At 41.4% G+C, this 19,945-nt stretch overlaps 1 long non-coding RNA gene across 4 annotated transcripts in view; it reads right to left on the bottom strand.

Annotated features, from left to right (window-relative positions):
- Positions 1-19,945, bottom strand: part of LOC112579728 — a 53,425-nt gene that overhangs the window by 14,590 nt on the left and 18,890 nt on the right. For 3 of the 4 annotated variants that reach the window (XR_006545431.2, XR_006545429.2, XR_006545430.2), the window contains 2 exons: positions 11,897-11,995; positions 10,765-10,932 (listed from right to left, as the gene is read on the bottom strand). This is a non-coding gene — a long non-coding RNA (uncharacterized LOC112579728). The remainder of the gene's footprint in view (positions 1-10,764; positions 10,933-11,896; positions 11,996-19,945) is intronic. The other variant, XR_003104064.3, reaches the window with a different exon arrangement.

The raw sequence follows: 19,945 nt of genomic DNA, 5'->3' as shown, positions 1-19,945 counted from the left end.
ACCAAAAATGGCCCAAAGAATTGGGAATGCTGAAAAATTCCTTCATATTCATTTTATCTTTGAGAAGGAGAAATAGGTGTGCTCATACTCTTTCGAGAGCAAAACATCAGCTTATAACCTTGACAAATGAACAGACTGTGACAAGCAAGATTAACAGAGTATCAGACACTGATTATTTGGTGTAGATTGTTGCAAGTCGATTTAAATTATTAATGATTCTTACCTACATGGATAAGGCAATATGTCTACGTAAATCTGTATTACAAAGCAAGGTTACTCAACCTTAATGCTATTGACATTTGGGGCCAAATAATTCTTTGTTGTAAGAGGCTGTCATGAGCATTACAGGATTTTTTGCAGTGTCTCTGACATCTACCCACAAGATGACTGTAGTATACACAGTCCCGCCTTACTGGTTGTGACAACCAAAAATATCTCCAGACATTGCCAAATGTCTCTAGGGAAGCAAACTAGTCCCTGGTTGGGAACCATTGGCATAAAGTAGTATCAGAAGCATATATGAGTTAAAAGGGCAGCACCACTTCCTTATAGAATATGAGGTCAAATTTCAGAAACTGTAATTAATTTTAGTGATTTTAATACTGGCCATAAAATGGTTTAATTTCTCAGGAGGAAAAAAAATGGTTATTATTAGAACTTGGGATTCTCAGAAATCTATTTATAGAGCAAAGCTAATAACTTTAAAAAAAATCCAAGGTTAAAATTATCTGAGAGTGTACTAGTCCAGCAGTTAAGGGAAAACCCAGAACATAGGGGGCAGAGAATGGTGCTTACCTAGTGATATTTGATTGAAAACAAGCTGAGCTTGCCTCACTGAATTCATGTCCCCTTTCCTCAGTACCCAACAGTTGATGACTGAAGTCAACACTTTCTATTTTTAACTTTAAGCAAGAAAAATGTTAATCACATCATTTCTTCATTTTTAAAAACACAATCTAGTCTCTTAACAAATGTGTGCTGCTGAATCCAGAAGATAAAGCTGATTTTCCCACTGTAACATACAATAGACTTTTATGACCTTTATTTTTCCTTATCTAAATTCTCCTCCAATCTTTTAAAAACAGCATATGTCTTTTCTTCTTAATAATGATCATATAAGCCAGTCTGAAGACCATCTAGATATTCTACGGTATTTTGAGTTGTTCATTGATAAAAACAAAAAATAGTGTGTAATATAAAATAATATATCATATGAAAGGGTGAAGTTATTCCATTCTGTAAACAGCAGAAATCTATAATCAATCATTAAGATATGATCTATTTTGTTGGTATTAATGTTGCTAATCCATCGTCTTCTACTCAAACAACCAAAAATGTGTGGCAGAGAAAATATACTTGCCCAGAAAATCAACAAATCTAGTTACAGACCTCATTCTGTCATTGGCTGCCTGCATGAGCAGTTATCAGCTCTTGGCTGCCACTTCTTCACATGTATATTTAAATGGGCAGAATCAGTGATCTCTAAAGTGGTTTCCAACTGCAAAAGTCCATGATTCTTTGTATTTATTTTCTTCTTAAATATGTTCAACACTACAATTTCAACAGGGGAAAGATGAATGAAATGATATTACATCTCACATCAGTTCAGTTCAGTTCAGTCGCTCAGTCATGTCCGACTCTTTGCGACCCCATGAATCACAGCACGCCAGGCCTCCCTGTCCATCACCTACTCCCAGAGTTCACTCAGACTCACGTCCATGGAGTCAGTGATACCATCCAGCCATCTCATCCTCTGTCATCCCCTTCTCCTCCTGCCCCCAATCCCTCCCAGCATCAGAATCTTTTCCAATGAGTCAACTCTTCGCATGAGGTGGCCAAAGTACTGGAGTTTCAGCTTTAGCATCATTCGGCCTTGGAATATTTTCAAAGACAAATTCCATGACACAGGGAATGGTATGGCAGGATATAGCTATTTTTCTACTACTCTTCTACTACGGAGGCCTCTGAGTGTAGCAGGAATCCAAAGAAAGACAATATAACAACAGAGGCTAGAGTTATTTCCATGTTCAAGACAGCAATTAGGAGATTGGAAAGTTCTGTGAGAGTTTGGGGTTCTAGAACTGAAAGTGTTCTTGCAGTCCATTAGTCAAACTATAAAAGAGTGCATTGCAGAGACATAAGCTGACATACTCAAACCTACAGCTTTTGTCAGCAGAGCTAGAATCAAGATCTTAGTTTCTCTGCTTCCCTTTCCCCTGAAATGTATTCCACATTAAAAGGATGTTTATGAAACACTTGACCCAATTATCCAGGAGTATCTATGTCCTCATTATTACTACCTAGAAAGAGACATAGGAAGTGGTGAAATAGCTCTTTTGAAAGGAAATATATTGAATAATTAATACAGTGGGCTATTCCAATAAGTTTGAAGAGTTAGTCATTCTTAACACAATGCCCTAGTCACCAATTTTCTTTGTGGAACTGAACAGAAAACAATCCTCATGTTCTGCTTTCTGCATATTTCCCAGAGATGCAGTAATGAAGAAATAGAAAATCAAATCAAGCAAGAAAGTATTTGGACATCATGAGAAGTAAATTAGATTTATGGTTTTCCACCTGGTTGCACTTCAGAGTCACTTGTTGAACCCAGATACCACCGAAGACCTACAAAACAAAGACCTCATAGTATTGGGCCTGAGAATATGCCATTTTACAGCTTGAAAAATGATTTTGATGTATGTCCCAGATTAGAAATCATTGGATTAGATTTAATATTTTTTTAAGTTTCCTTCAAACCCAAGAGTCCTTGATTCTTTATAGCTAAGTAGACTTGAGTGGGATTTTACTATCATGTCAAGCCTGAGCAGAAATAAGTGAGGACTGAGAACCTCACCTGCATAGAATCCCATCTGGCTCTGGGGCACTATTAATAAGCATTCAGACAGGTGGAGACTTATGCTGAAAAGGTCCTCTGAATACAACTATGCCCCTTAGGGTACCTGGGCCTGCTGAAAGTGAAAGCGTTAGTCACTAAGTCATGTCTGATGCTTTGCGACCCCATGGACTGTAGTCCACCAGGCTCCTCTGACCATGGGATTCTCCAGGCAAAAATACTGGAGTGGGTTGCCATTTCCTTCTCCAGAGGATCTTCCTGACCCAAGGATCAAACCCGCGTCTTCCACATTGTGAGCAGACTCTTTACCATCTGAGCCACCAGGGGAGGCACCAGAAGTGCCTGCTGAATTCCCCCAAAATGTCTCTCCTTCAGAATCTTAATGGGAAAAAAATCATTTGAATGGATGAAGCTGTTATGCCATCTGAAGAGTCAGCACATACATTAAGACCATAGTCTCTCAGATTAGAGCTTTTGATTTACCTTTTTCTTCCCAGCCTGAGGATAGAGTGCTGAAACTGCTCTGGTCCTATACTTGAGTGACAATCAGACACAAGATACCCACAGTATTTGGCCAAGTGGGCATTCAATAAATGGCAGGAATTTTCCATAATCCTGGCACTATCCAGTGAGGTATGACATTGTGGAAAACCAAGGAACAGCATATGGGACGGAAATGTGGAAGAAGCAACTAGAAGCAAAAAATTCCCAAATAAGACAGAGGGGCATTCCATCCACTGACTTCAGAGCTTAACCTAAGCTTAAATAAAATGATATTCTCAACACTGTACAGCAAGGAATACTCCCCCATCCCTGTCTCTTTCTCCTGGTCCCTTCTGCCTGCCCCTCTCCATCTGTTCTTTCCTTCCATCTTTCCGCTTGCTCTTTCTTTCTCCCTCTTCACATACACCATACCCTCTCCAGTAAAGAAATAAATAGTGGCACCTTTACAGCACAACAGGAAAACCAATGTAGCTGGCAAAAAAAGCAAAGCCTTCTGCCACTAGCATCACCAGGCAGGTTGTACAAAGAGGAGTCACGACAGCCTGCTATTTTGTAAGCCAAAGTGGGGGTGACCACAAGCAGATCAAAGCAAAGGAAATGTACCATAAAAGAGAAAGCACAGCTTTGAGCAGAAAGAAAAAAAAGCTGGGAAATGTCCATAACACTTCTGCAGCCGATCTGGCATGCAAAAGTGAGAAAAAGAGAGGTTTTTGGATCCAAAATAATCAACCTCCTTTGTGGGTAAACAGGCAGGACTCCAGGAAGCCACAGGTCCTCACCTAACCACTATAAGTCAAAGACAAGATGGGCATAGTGGACAAAGCACCACACACCCGCCGCCCACCACAACCAAACATCTTCTAGTGTGAGAGAGATGCAGCACTAAGATCAGTCTAGGACTCTCACCATGTACCAAAAACCTGCAAGCCTCATGATTCTCAGAAGCACTTGGGCTCACTGTAACTCTAGGGAAAATTTCACAATGGTGAAGCTTATTTGGAAAACCACCTGCTACTATTTTTTTGCATCTTTGTAATTGTTCTGATTCCCTCTCCTCTTTCTCCACCCCAAGAGTTAGTGTTTCTTCAATATCCATTATGTGTTAAGATGCTCAGATACAGGGCTGAGGGCTGCAAAGGTGAATAAATCTTGGACGTTGTCTTCGGTGTATCTGGTACCCAAACAGATGTTGAGATGATGTGATGTGAGAAGCACCCAGGAGAGTGAGAATCAGGTAGGAAGCTTGGAGCTTAATCTGCCAAGGAAATCAATCAGGTTGGAAATGGACATTAAAGGGTCAACAAGTATTTGTGGCTGACTGAATGGAAAAAGCAATCTAGCAATCCCACTCCTGGGCCCATACCTCAAAACCATAATTCAACAAGCCACATGTATCCTGATGTTCAGTGCAGCTGTATTTATGACAGCCAAGCCATCTAAATGCCCATCCACAGATGAATAGATAAAGAAGATGTGGTATACACACACACACACATACACACAAAATTGAATATTATTCAGCCATAAAAAATATTGAAATAATGCCATTTACAGCAACATGGATGGAAACAGAGCTTGTCATACCGAATGAAGAAAGTCAGACAGTGCGTGCGTGCACCACCTGGGAAGCCAAGTGAGACAGAGAAAGACAAATATCACATGCTCAGGTGGCACAGTGGTAACGAATCCACCTGCCAATGCAGGAGCTGCAGGAAATGCAGTTTGATTCCTGGGTCAGGAATATCCCCTGGAAGAGGAAATGGCAACCCACCCCAGTGTCCTTGCCTGCAGAATCCCATGGACAGAGGAGCCTGGTGGGCTACAGCCCATGGGGTTGCAGAGAGTCAGATATGACTGAGCAGACACACACACACACACACACATATTGCTTATATGTGCAATCTTTAAAAAATAAGGGTACAAATGAATCTAGATACAAAATAGAAACAGGGTCACAGATGTAGAAAATAAGCATGGTTTCCAGGGCATAAGATCAGATCAGATCAGTTGTTCAGTCGTGTCCGACTCTTTGTGACCCCATGAATTGCAGCACGCCAGGCCTCCCTGTCCATCACCAACTCCCAGAGTTCACTCAGACTCAGGTCCATCGAGTCAGTGATGCCATCCAGCCATCTCATCCTCTGTCGTCCCCTTCTCCTCTTGCCTCCAATCCCTCCCAGCATCAGAGTCTTTTCCAGGGCATAAGGGAGGGGACAAATTAGGAGTTTGGGACAGACATATATATATTGCTGCTACTGCTAAGTCACTTCAGTCGTGTCCGACTCTGTGCAACCCCATAGACGGCAGCCCACCAGGCTTCCCTGTCCTTGGGATTCTCCAGGCAAGAACACTGGAGTGGGTTGCCATTTCCTTCTCCAACGCATGAAAGTGAAAAGTGAAAGTGAAGTCGCTCAGTCGTGTCCAACTCTTCACGACCCCATGGACTACAGCCTACCAGGCTCCTCTGTCCATGGGATTTTCCAGGCAAAAGTACTGGAGTGGGTTGCCATTGCCTTCTCTGATATATATATTACTATATGTAAAATAGATAATTAATAAGAACCTACTGCATAGCACTGGGAACTCTACCCAGTACTTTATAATGGCCTGTATGGGAAAGAAAATAAATGAATAAATAAATAATTTTTTTAAATAGATGTATGTTTATGTATAACTGAATCAATTTGCTATAGAAAAACTAACCCAACAGTGTAAATCAACTATGCACCAATAAAAAAAAAAAAAAATTTTTTTTTTTAAATCCAGAGAGAAGTCCTTATGGGGGATATACTTGGGGGAATGACTATGTTCCAAATGGGATTTAGCCCAGGAGAAGGCATACTTCAGGGGTTCCCTAGGCACTCACAGACATGACCTGCTTCACTCCCCTCTGAACCAAGTGCCCACACAGGCCCAGGGTGGCTTAGAGCCCAAGGCTGTGGCTGGGCACAGCTCTGTCACCTCACCCAGGCTTCCATACACCTTAACACTCCAGCTCCAGAGAGATCTCCCTCCCTGGGCTCGCCAAACTCTCAGGGAATTATTCCCTATGGTCTTAGAGAAGTTAAAAATCTACTTTTCCTAATGGATTTTTTTCATTTTAGAAGATGACTTGTATTGACCCAAATAGAAAAACTGGGATGTGAAATTATTTGGGGCAGAAGACTCTTTTTCACTGCCTTTAGCCTTTCTTAGGTTCCTCTCCCCATTTCCCCCACTTACCCTATTTCCGAGCCAGAGGAGCACAGGTCCCCTGCTTACTGACACTCTAACTCTGATCTTTGATTTGCTGCTGATGCTATTGTTATCACCGTTAAAAGTCACTTCACTTCTTGCAGGAGTTCAGGAGATTTCTACCTCATCTCTGCTACCCCTCCACACAACAGACAAGGTTCAAATGTGGAGCGTGGTTCTAAATGCAACTTATATTGCGGCCTGAAGCACAGACAAAATTCATCCAAGGTTTTGTGAGCTTATTGGGGTGGTACCTATAACTCCACCTTTAGTTCTTCATACTTGTTGTTGTTAAATTGCTAAGTTGTGTCCGACTCTTTGTGACTCCCTGGACTGTAGCCAGCCAGGTTCCTCTGTCCATGGTATTGTCCAGGCAAGAACACTGGAGTGGGTGCCATTCCCTTCTCCAGGGGATCCTCCTGACCCAGAGATCAAATCCCTGTCTCTTGTATCTCCTGCATTGGCAAAGAGTCAGACATGGCTTAATGACTGAACAACAACAAATCTTGCATTCACTCTGATTTGTAAAAGAAGGCAACGGTCAGCAAATGTTTGAATTCACGACTAGGATCACGTCATGTGGGCTGTACTTCTAAATCATCCTCCACTCTAGTGTTGACGTGCTACCAGGCTGGAGGATCACTTGTTCAGCTTTGAGCTGAGAGACATAAACAGACATTTCTCAGTGGCGTGTCTTATGTCAATAATTCATATGTAGTGTTCAAAAGTGTCCAGTTCACTGTTAAGGAAAGGCATTCCAAATGGCTTGATCCGACTCACTATTTCACAACAAATAATTTGGAGAGTCTTATATTAAATAAACCAATCATCTTTTATTCTACTGCGGAATTGTCCTCCAATTGGAAATATATTGTGTTGAAGTTTTCAATATCAGTACATGTTTGCTTCGTTTTAATAAGGAAAAATACATTTTATTTTATGTCGCATATAAGCTAAGATTTCTTGGAATGCAATCATTAAAATTATTCCTTTTGAAAAGGCAAAATCCTATTTGGATGTCTCTCTCTCCTTTGAACAAAACTGCAAAGGGGGTTTTAGACAAGGTCTCAAGCCCTGCGTTAGGCAATTCACTGAGAAACAAACAACCCAAGTCTCAGTAGCTTGTGACAGCAAACATTTATTTCCCATCCCTTGTCTGCACCTGTGAATGGACTAGGACTGCAGTCCCATTCCCTGTGTCCTTCTATTCAAGCACCTCAGATAAAGGCACAGCCCTATCCGGGAGATGCTCATTTTTAGGGCAGAGGCGAAGAACAAGAGGCAGTCACATCAGAAGCTTCTGTTTAAATATAGCATATGTGTTATTGGCTCACAGTCCATTAGTCCCCAAAAAAGTCACATGGTCTAGCCCAACATCAATAGAGCAGGAAAATACTTCCTGCCCAGGACAAGGGAAGGGAAGAAATATTTGAAGACAATAATACAACCTATCACAGACCTTTCATGAATATTTACTTTCTTTCCCTTCTTACTTAAAATTACTTACCTGCTTGCAAGCAATACACCCAAAAAGTCTCATCCCATAATGGCTTTAGGTACTAGGTTGAAGATCTCATGGTAGTCTCTAAACCAGGCTTGAAACAACCCACACGTACCCACATACAGTGGTGGAAGGGAACAGAATAGCTGCATAAAAACCACCACTCATAAAGAGGAAAGATGAGAAATATTTAGCCATCACTGGTATGCAGCAGCTTTGAGAATCTGCTGGGCAAACATCATGAGTCCCACCTTAGGGGAAGGAATGTTCCATGGGTCCTGCTACCCATGGGCAGCACCCTGATCCCTCATTCTCTGTGACTCTGGATCCCATCCTCCAGGACACCTTCCATTAATGCTATTGGATGAATCTGTGGAGGGCATTCTGGGCTTCCCAGGTGGGGCTAGTGGTAAAGAACCCACCTGCCAATGCAGGAGACATAAGAGGCTTGGGTTCGATCCCTGGGTGGGGAAGATCCCCTGGAGGAGGGCATGGCAACCCTCTCCAGCATTCTTGCCTGAAGAATCTCCAGAGAAGCCTAGCAGGTCTATAGGATCACAAAGAGCTAGACACGACTGAAGCAACTTAGCACGCACGCGTGAAGGACGTTAGAGACTCTACCACCCCAGATTTCTCAGCCTGCTTCTTGCCCAAATAGTCTCGAAATGTCACAGTCTCTTTTAATGGTGTAGGACAGTGCTTTTGGCACTACAACTCTTTGAAGGATTTTAACAAATTTTCCCCTCTTGGACTCCATTTCCATCTCCAGCTATCTCCACCACACTTCTCTGATGGATGTAAGGTTTTCTCTAGACTTAATAAATGGTGCTACAGGCTTGATCAGCTCTTCCAGAATCCTGTCTCTAGGAATTGTAGCCATTCCTGTAATTTCATCTCAGCCAGTGTCTTAATTAGTGGTTTTGGTTCAAAGCATTTCTCCATTTGACCTTTGACCAGTTGAAGATTAAAAACAGTCCCATTTTTCTACCCTAAAATCCCAGAATTTGAGCCTATTTTCTCTTTAGTTCCATCTTGCAAGTAGACCAGTTATTTTCTGGATTCATTTCACTTGTTAAATAGCCTGTCAAATGCAGCAAATAACAACTAACTCACACAAGGACAGTTCTGTTTAAACACCTTTCCGCCTAAAGCTATAATAAGTTCATCACATAGGCTATCTGCCTCCCAAGTTATTGCCGCTGCAGAAGAAAAAAATTTCTATTACATTGATCTGATCACTCTTTTTAGTTTCCCACAATAGTTTTTTTACACCACCTACAGCTTTATCTAGAAGCAGTTGCCACCTATTTTTATTTTCCTGCAAAAGTACCCCACTCCTCATATCCATTTTTATATTACTCAGCTTGCTGCACAAAACACAACCCCCAAACTCCAGTTGCTAGCAACAACACAATTCTTGCTGACTTCATGTGTCAGCAGGTGCCACTCAACTCTGAATAAAAATTAAAGTGTTAGTCGCTCAGTCATGTCCAACTTTTTGTAAACCCATGAACTGTAGCTTGCCAGGCTCTTCTGTCCATGGAATTCTCCAGACAAGAATACTGCAGTGGGTTCTTCCCGACCCAGGGACCCAGGTATCCTGCATTGCAGGCAGATTCTTCACCATCTGAGCCAACAGGGAAGCACTCAGTTCTGAATACTTTGGTTCTGTTTCATGTACTATCTTCACATTCAGGGACCCAGGCTGAAGGGGCAGCCACTATGCATAAGGTATGCATTCCTGAGACAGAAAGGAAGAGCAAGAGGTATTAAATCACATTTAAAGCTTTTGCTTGAAAGTAGCATAGTTACCGGAGAAGGCAATGGCACCCCACTCCAGTACTCTTGCCTGGAAAATCCCATGGACAGAGGAGCCTGGTAGGCTGCAGTCCATGGGCTCGTTAAGAGTCAGACACGACTGAGCGACTTCCCTTTCACTTTTCACTTTCATGCATCGGAGAAGGAAATGGCAACCTGCTCCAGTGTTCTTGCCTGGAGAATCCCAGGGACGGGGGAGCCTGGTGGGCTGCCGTCTATGGGGTTGCACAGAGTCGGACACGACTGAAGCGACTTAGCAGCAGCAGCAGCAGCAGCAGCATAGTTACTTCTTGCATTCCGTTGACCAAGTTCAGCATGATGGAATGGGGAAGTATTTTTCTCCCGGGAAGAATGTGGAGTAAAATTTTCAAATAACAATACCATCTACCACATACATTACTGATAAACCAGAGTTGTAAAACCTCAGATTTGTGGATATACTAGACCAACCCCAGAAAATTAGTGCAATGAGAAGGATCTGTATGAGATCAATTATACACTCATAATTCTGAAAAATAAGGAAAAGAAACCAATGAATTACTTGGCTTTGTGGTGTGCAACATCACAAAGATATGGTACCATAGTGATCAATATAACATGTTTCTATAAAACATGAAAGGAGAAGCATAAAGTTTCTTAATTTTGTACTTAATTTGTCTATTTTGTAAACCTAAAAAATTAGTGATGAAGTATTTTATGTATAGTTGCACAGGCAATCCTAATTTGCTGAATTTTTCCAGTTTACATTTGATGCAGTTAAAGACTTTGCATCACAATAAACAGGAGATTTAGGGGGGTAAATCTGCCCAGAATCATGGGGGTGCTTCTTTTTATTTCTAAACAAATCACAAACCTTAGTAAATGCAGTTATTTTCATTTGAAAACGAGCCATGCTGGGCTGAAGCCTTCAGAAAGATGAGAGGGTGAATAGTGCCCTCTAGTGGTGAGTCAAAGCTTTTCACTCGGAAATAGAACAATGTGGGATTTCCAATTTCCTCGTTTATGCTTCTTGATCTGGACTCTGAAATTGAAAAAGTAGAATTTTAGAAACATATCAATAACATTCTAACGTTCCTTTCCCCTGTGCCTGAAACTTGTTTATTTGATATTGAGAAGTATCAGACAATTCAATACTCCTCACATAGTAATAAAAGATGCTATTTAATCTTACTCTCTAATCCTTAAGCTGTCACAAATGTATATTCAATTTTATTTTTAAGAAGAAATAAAGTTTTTAACCTGGAGATTGAACTGGAGCAATCTGCAATTTAGATTTTGTTTTTATTGATTACCGGCCAATGTAATCACCAAGAAGAAATATCTAACAAGTTTCTAACTCCCGATATTTCCAAGATGATTACACATTTTATTAATCAAGGTCGCAGTCACCTCATTTTATTGGTGTCAATGAAACCCTGATGCTTTGTGTTAATTAAGAATCACCGAGGCAATGAAACAGATATTTTAAATGCTGCTGCTGCCGCCATTTATGTGTGAGCTCCAGGTGCCCTCTGCTGGACAAAACAAATAGTTGGTGAAAAAGCCGCTTCTGTCCAGTTCTGGTTCAGCTGTCCCCTGCTGAGTTTCTATTCAAGCTAAAACTCCATTAATAACAAAAAAAAAAAAAGAAAGATATAAGCATTTAACTCATATAGAGATATGGGATCGGGCCTTATATTAAAATCCTGGAAGAAAAAGTCGTTAAGGCTTTACTGTATCTACACGAATAATGTTCAAACACTGGACTTTTCTTCATTACTCAAATCTCATTTCAAATATGACTGCCTCTTGAGCAATTAGAAACTATTAGAAAACAAATGATGGTCAGATTGTTAATACTTTGTATCAACTTAATAGTGTAAATATAGAGTGAACTATATTCTTTTCAGAAATAAAAAAGTCATGGTCAGTATTCTAAAGGCTGACTTTTCAGCACTTAGACATGTATTTCTTCTTTCCACTAACAGAGCTAGAATCTAACTTACATGGTTTTCGTCCCCTGAAGAGGAATGCTCTGTTCAAGTGCTGGGACTGGTCTGCTCGAGGGCTGTCTAAGGTACCAAGGCAGTTTGTCCATTGTACAGCTGAAAACGTCAACATTTACAGTTACCAGCTCAAGTTTTAGAGTTGAAAGTTAGCAATATGGTCTTGGAGTGAAGCGGGGGTTGCTATTTTTTTTTTTTTTTTTTTTTTGCATTCTGTAGTCAAAAAAAAATGCTCTGGTATTGGCAGGGGCAATTCATTAATCCCATTGGTTAGACTTCTGTCGGAATGGGATCTTGCCCTTATAAAGCCTAGTCTGTATTATTTTTTTAAAAATTTCTCCTTCTCCTACAGTCTTTCTAAGCTCTGAAAGACCTAAACTTATTTCCTGGAATTCCAGAAAAAGCAATCTTTAAAAAGTAAATTAAAGAGAAACAGAATCTGTGTTCCCTGAACTCAGAAGCAAAACATCTTTTGTCGGCAACTACCTTTCTCTTGAGTATTATGAGTTGTACCAAAATATGAGATCATAAGCTAGTAGAAATGGAAAGTATAATGAACTTCCTCCATCAGTTGTTTTGTTGAGTTTAGTTGCTTTACAATGTTGTGTTGGTTTCTGCTATAGAGCAAATTCAATCAGCCATATGTATACACATATCCCCTCTTTGGGGGATTTCCTTTCCACTTGGCTCACCATATAGCATCGAGTAGAGTTCCCTGTGCTTTACAGTAGATTCTCATTAGCCATCCATTTTATACATAGTAGTGTGCATATGTCAGTCCCAATCTCTTGATTCATCCTACACCCCCGCTTCCTTCTTTGGTGGCCATGCATTTGTTCTCTACATTTGTATCTCTATTTCTGCTTTACAAATGGGTTCACTTGTACCATCTTTCTAGATTCCACATATATCCATCAATATACAACTGCCATTAGTTTTTAACTATTTCATAGTGGTAAAGTATGAATAACATAATCTGAAATATGATTACTATTGTAGATGTCACTTTTCTGCCATAAAAATGTCATAGGTTTCTCCCCAGAATTCCTATGTTGAAGTCCTAAACCTCTCCCCAGTTCATCAGAATGTGACTGTATTTGGAGATGAGATCTTTGAGTTGAAAGAAGGTCACTAAGATGGATTCCAATACCACATGGCTGGTGTCCTTATAAAAAGAGGAGATTTCAACACAGTAACACACAAAAGACCACGTGAAGAAACGTGGAGAGGATGGCCATCTACAAGCCAAGTCAGGAAGCCTTGGAAGAAGTCAATCTTGCTGAAACATTGATCTCACACTTAACCTCCAGAATTTTGAGGAGATAAATTTCTATTGAGGAAGCCTCCCACTCTGTGCTACTTTGTATGGCAGCCCTAGCAAACTAATGCAAGAAGTGAACTTGGTGTATTTCTGGTTCTATAAGGTCAGGACAAGGCTTCCAAAGCTTCTTTTAGCACTTTTTTCGAGTTTTTTTGCCTCATGGTTGATAATCAGCCAATACAGCTCCAAGCTTCAAGTCTACATCCAAGAGAGGAAAAGATGGAGGAAAATGCTCTTCTTTCTATCAAAAACTAAAAGATGTGACTTATTATTTTTTACCTGGACTATATTATGTCAAGTATCAGAAAACTCAAAGAAGTTTAAACCCAAAAAGCATTGGTTCAAGAATGAGAAAATTCAGGGGTAATGCCAATTTCAGGCTGACCAGATTCACCAATCGAATGATGTTATCTGGAGTGAGTCTCTCTCTCTCTCTCTCTCTCTTTGTTTTAATCTATTTATTTTTTATTGAAGGATAATTGCTTTACAGAATTTTGTTGTTTTCTGTCAAACCTCAACATGAATCAGCCATAGGTATACATATATCCCCGCCCTTTTGAACCTCCCTCCCATCTCCCTCCCCTTACCACCACTCTAGGTTGACACAGAGCCCCTGTTTGAGTTTCCTGAGCCATACAGCAAATTCCCGTTGGCTATCTATTTTACATATGGTAATGTAAGTTTCCATGTTACTTTTTCCATACATCTCACCCTCTCCTCCCCTCTCCCCATGTCCATAAGTCTATTCTCTATGTCTGTGTTTCCATTGCTGCCCTGTAAATAAATTCTTCAGTGCCATTTTTCTAGATTCTGTATATATGTGTTAGAATATGATATTTATATTTCTCTTTCAGACTCACTGCACTCTGTCTAATAGGTTCTGGGTTCATCCACCTCATTAGAACTGACGGTATGGAGATTCCTTAAAAAACTAGGAATAAAGCCACCATATGACCCAGCAATCCCACTCCTAAGCATATACCCTGAGGAAACCAAAATTGAAAGAGACACATGTATCCCATTGTTCATTGCAGCACTGTTTACAATAGCTAGAACATGGAAGCAACCTAGAAGTCCATCAACAGAGGAATGGATAAAGAAGTTGTGGTACATACACACAATGGAATACTACTCAGACATAAAAAGGAACACATTTGAAACTCTCTTTTGATTTTTCTTTTACTGTATTGCCTTTCCTCTCCTGCTTCTCAGAGATATTCATAGATATTCCAGGCTTTTTCCTCATGGCTACAAGATGGCTAGTGTAGCTCTCACCTCACATTTTTTCAAGATCTGTCTAGCAAGAAAGAGTTCCTACCCCCTGTCATCCATGGGTAAGAAGACCTATGCTTCTTCCTTTGGCTCATCCTCCTGGCCTGATTATGAAGAATACTTCACACTGTTATCATAACCCAAGCACTAAGAAGTCTGTGTTCACATAATAATGAGATGACCATCAACATTTTAAAGAGTAAATAACTCCTCTTTATTAAGCATACACTTTGTGCCAGGCTTGGTTCATCATCAGCTTGAATCATCACACAACTTAATGCAATAAAAATAATTATCCTACTTCAAAAATATTATCAAGTATTTATTTATCTTTAAATAACTAATCTTAAATAAGTCAAGTAAGTTGGCACAGACTGGTGAGGTAGAAAACAGAGCCAGGGATTTCATAAAGTTTCTAACTCTAGAATATTCATCTTCTTCACCAGTTAGCTCCACTTGAATCCATATTGTTTTCACAAAGCATGAACAGCTGTAGCCTTTTTTCTCCATTTCAAGAACCTCACCTGCTATCTCTTCTGCCCACAGTCACCCAATTTCTGCTTGCTAGGCTTAAGCCTCTCATCTATTCTTCAACTGAAAGGCTAATTGCTAACAAATAAATACTTGTCCCACCTTCCCCAGTCTCCTTTTAGCAAAGAAAGACCTTCCCTTATTCAGCAAGGAGAATCATTTGAATTCTATGTAGTCACTCAACCTTTGCCCTTTACAAGCTTATCCATCTTTTTAAACTTCTCTGATTTTTTTCTTTTTCATCATGCAGTTTTACTTTCCTTGAAAAATAGTTAAGAGTCAGTCCTTAAAATATGCTGGCGATGCAAAACACTTGAAAATAAATAGACAGCAGTTCTACCACTAGATAAGGATCAAAATGAGGCTGTTTTACATTGTATTGCCTTCTTTTCACCAAAGATCTATTTTCAGTGCAGAGGTCCGGTGAGGTCAATAGCACCTCTGTGCTGAAATCAGAAGCTTGCTCGTTATTATCAGTGGCAAGCAGAGGGAGTATGACGCTGAGTGCAATTACAAAGAAACTCGAAAGATATGCACCCTGTTTCTTTAGAGATAGAAAATCAAGAGGCTATACAATCATATTTGACAGATGCTGTTCTCAAGGCCATATCAGCTAGGAGGCATAATCTGGAAAATGAAATGTTAAAATGTAATTTAGCCTCATCTGAAGATTTGCAGGAGTTCTTTCTATTCTTCATCTGCACCCCCAACTTCCTTCTTAAGGAGAAGTGCCCTTCCTCTGACATCCTTAATAACCCTGTTACCCCAGTACATAAACCTCAGTGTATCACTGTTGTCATTTATGGAAGTATGTGTGTGTGTGTGTGTGTTTACGTGCACTCTGTTGTTTAGTCATGTCTGACTCTGTGACCCCAAGGACTGTAGCCCACCAGGTTCTTCTGTGGGATTTCTCAGGCGAGAATATTGGAGTGGTTGCCATTCCCTTCCCCAGGGAATCTTCCCAACCCAGCCATCGAACCCATGTCTCCTCTATCTCCTGCAATGACAGGCAGTTCTTTACCACTAGTGCCAGCTGGGAAGTGTCCACCCCTGTAGACTGAGTGTTCCAGGAGTGTGGAGCCTACATCTTATTCATTGCTTTCCAAGCCATGCCTGGCACAGTGCCCAATAAGCAGCACTTAGTGCATGTCTGTGGTTTGAAGGGGGAAATGCTGCACAGAAACGGTGGCTAGTCCTCAGTGTCCTCTGTGAGCACTTCTCCTCCACCCACTGCTGCTGCTGCTGCTGCTGCTGCTAAGTCACTTCAGTCATGTCCAACTCTGTGCGACCCCATAGACAGCAGCCCACCAGGTTCCCCTGTCCCTGGGATTCTCCAGGCAAGAACACTAAATGGGTTACCATTTCCTTCTCCAATCCACCCACTGAGACAGCATCAAATAAACTTCAAGAGAATCTCCCCCTCAGGGGACAAAGGTCCCTGCCTACCAATGCTGAAGTGAAAGGGGTTGCCAGGACTGTTTCCAACAGTTTCTATACCAGTCTTGTCAACAATAAATTTGATGTCAGGCTCTGATATTCACTGGCTGAGATGACAACTTTCCAATGAGTAAAACTCTCAGCTGCTGCTTTGGGATTGTGCTTATTTGTTATTTGTTTCCTACTCCCCTGCCCTGGTGCCCTACCAACCAGAGAGGGCACTCCTTCCCCCTTCCTTTACTTCATTTGGGTGGGTGTGCTAAGTCACTTCAGTCTTGTCTGCCTCTGTGACTCTATGGACTGTAGCCCACCAGCCTCCTCTGTCTTTGGGATTCTCCAGGGAACAGTACTGGAGTGGGTTGTCATGCCCTCCTCCAGGGGATCTTCCTGATCCTGGGATCGAACCCACATATCTTATATCTCCTGCACTGGCAGATGGGTTATTTACCATGAATGCCACCTATACAGAGGCTGGCAAAGACCACATGAAGTACTTTCCACAAAACTCTTCTACCCAGAGATCCCTCTTCTGGTCCTTTGGGTCATACATCTCCCCTTACTGGTTCTATAGGCAGAATTTTATTTGCAGTCATATTTTACAGTGGACAATTTACTATAAATAAGTAGGCATGGGAAGAATATGGGCTTCCCCAGAATATAGGCTTCTTTATTTAGCAATAAAGAGTCCACCAGCAATACAGGAGAGGCAGGAGATGCAGGTTTGATCCCTGGGCTCAGGAAGATCCCTTGGAAAAGGAAATGGTAATCGTCTCCAGCATTCTTGCCTGGAGATTTCCACAGAGTTGCCTGCCATGCTGCAGTCCATGAGGTTGCAGACTCAAGAATATGGATTATTCAAGACAATTACTAACTGTGGCAGGGTACCCTAAACCTGGATGGTAGGGGCTGTCAAAACTTGTTAGGAGGCTGTAAAGTACATGTGAGATTTTTTTTCAGGGCAGAGCCCACCTTGTCCACTCATGCCTGTCATGCTGCTTGGCACATGGTAGGCACTCAGTCAATATCTCCTGAATAAGTGAATGAAGACTCAAACGCTGCCTTGTAGTAAGGGTTCATTAAGCCTCAAATAACTATATTTACCCATATATAGTTTTTGAGGAAATTTGTGTCTACATGTTCTTGAGAATTACGAAGGTAAGATCCAGAAGACTACATGATGATGGTTCAAGATCTCTGATCTTCAGTTCTTTATAGAAACAGTCCAAAAGAAAGAAAGGAAGGAAGAAGGAAAGAAAGAAAGGAGGAACGAAGGAAGAAAAAAAGTAAGGAGAGAAAGAAAGGAAGAAAAAGGAAGAAAAAAGAAAGGAAATGTGGAGGAAGAGAGGGAGGGAGGACGGAAGGAAAGGCAAGGGAGGATGAAGCAGATTGATCTGGTAACAAAAAAAAATTATATTTTAAAAAAAGATCATAGACTCTGAAACCAGACTGCTCACGCTAAAACTAAATCAAACACTTAGTAGCTCCATGACTTTGAACAAAGCCTCTCTGCACCTCTCCCCTTCATAATAGGCATAGTAAAAACGATAGTGCACGTGACACAGGGTTGTATAAGGACAATTACATAAGTTACTATACGTAAAACACTTAGAGTTTTGCCTGGCAAACTGTAGGTACTCAACCAGAGTTTACAAATATTATAGTGTATGAAGCTCACTCTGCACCCCACAATTGAGCTTAATTGGGTTTCATAAATGTTTTGTACATTAAATTATTGTGCAGAGAGGCTATCCCCTTGAGAGTGAAGGATGGAACTTTCTCATTAGTAGGAATAAAATTTTTCCCCATCTATCATTGTTTAAAAAAGTAGTTACACGACAAGAAAAGAAAATGCAGAGGGCAGGTCTTGATCTAGTCAACTGAAGAAATATTCAGTCACAATGGAGAGCTCACTGTTTAACAATATTTTTTTAAGCTTTATCTCTCTCTCTCTCTCTCTCTTTGACCATGTCACACTGCATGTGGGATCTTAATTCCCAACCAGGGACAGAACTTGCACCCCATGCCTTGCGAGCACAGTTTTAACCACTCAACAGTGGTTCTTAACCACTGAGGAAGTCCCCAGCTAACTGTTGTGTTAGTCCCTAACACAAGAACAAATAGCCTGTAGTAATAAAAATAATAACTAACATTTATCTTTCTAACTGGATATGTGTTTGCTTCAATTCAACCTTATAAAGTAGGAACGATTACATGCGGAGGCTGCCCTCTGGCTGGAGAGCCAGTGCCATGTACAGGATCTGTATTAGTCAGGGTAGGATCGGTTTTCTTGTGATTTAAACCCTCATAGGCTTAACACAAAACCAGTTTATTTCTCACTCACATTATGTGTCCCTTGGGATCAGCAGGAAACTCTGCTCCCCACACCTACCATTAGCTGCACAATTTGAAAGATGCAGCTTCCTTATTGCTGCAGCAGAAACGGGGGAAGTACATACAGGGCTTTCTGTGCTTCGGGCCAGGAGTGACCATGTCCTGTTTACTCAGCACTGCTGCTTCTTTGACATGGGCCACACCTTAGGAATCTCTGAAATTTGGAGTGCCACGTCAGTGCCTGGGACTTGGCTAGGACTGGCAGTGTGGTCCAGGAGGTTCTCAACCCAGACCAGGACCTGCAAGGGCCCTAGCCCTCAATGCTCCTCTGGGAACTTTCTGACCCTGTATCCCATACACGGAATCAACCAGATGTCCCAAGGAACCCTGAGACCTGTGCCCATGGAAGCATCCTGGTACCATGAGTCTGGCTCTGGTTCCAGGAGGCCAGTCTGGTGCAGCAGACACTACTCCTGCTGGTCAGCAGGATCTTACACCAGATCAGGCTGCCGGAATGGTGATGGCACGTTCATTTGTGGTGATTCTCACTCACATTGGACAAAAATGTGTTCTGAGCTACCATCTGTTCCCCCCGCCATCCCTTGGGCTTAAACATGTTTGAGCCTTTACGTCAGCTCTGTCTGTGTTCAGTTCACAATGCCATCTCCAGTGTATAGGACCCAAGGGTGACAGCTGGCATTCTTACTCTATACCTCCCACTCTGACCTGCAGCACAGATACCACCCCTTTTGAAGGCTCTGTGTCACATGAGAGTCAGGAGGAAGGGGTATATGTCTTTTTCAAGGGTAAAATTTTAGATCACTACTCCTTGATCTCAATGGACTTTTTCAATTGAGGTTTTCTTTTGCTTCCAATTATGGCAGCAATACCATACTCTTCTGAGTCTGTCTGAAGCAGTGCCAGACAAGGAACCAGACATTCCCTGTGTGAATGAAACCACTCCTCTCCTCTGCCCAGGGGCCTATCTTCCCTGCTGGTGTCAGTGTGTGGAATTCAGGGATGCTATCAGCAAATATTTTGAAAGAGATCACATTCTAGAAATGCAAGGAGTGCATCCTTGAAGGCTGAAAAGAAGACATGGCTGGTAGGTGTGATGCAATTTACTTCCACTGTAAAATTTTAAACAGTACACTTAA

This window comes from Bubalus bubalis, chromosome 16, assembly GCF_019923935.1.
Source record: "Bubalus bubalis isolate 160015118507 breed Murrah chromosome 16, NDDB_SH_1, whole genome shotgun sequence".
NCBI classification, from domain to species: Eukaryota; Metazoa; Chordata; class Mammalia; order Artiodactyla; family Bovidae; genus Bubalus; species Bubalus bubalis.
This window is presented reverse-complemented; position numbering and strand designations above follow the sequence as displayed.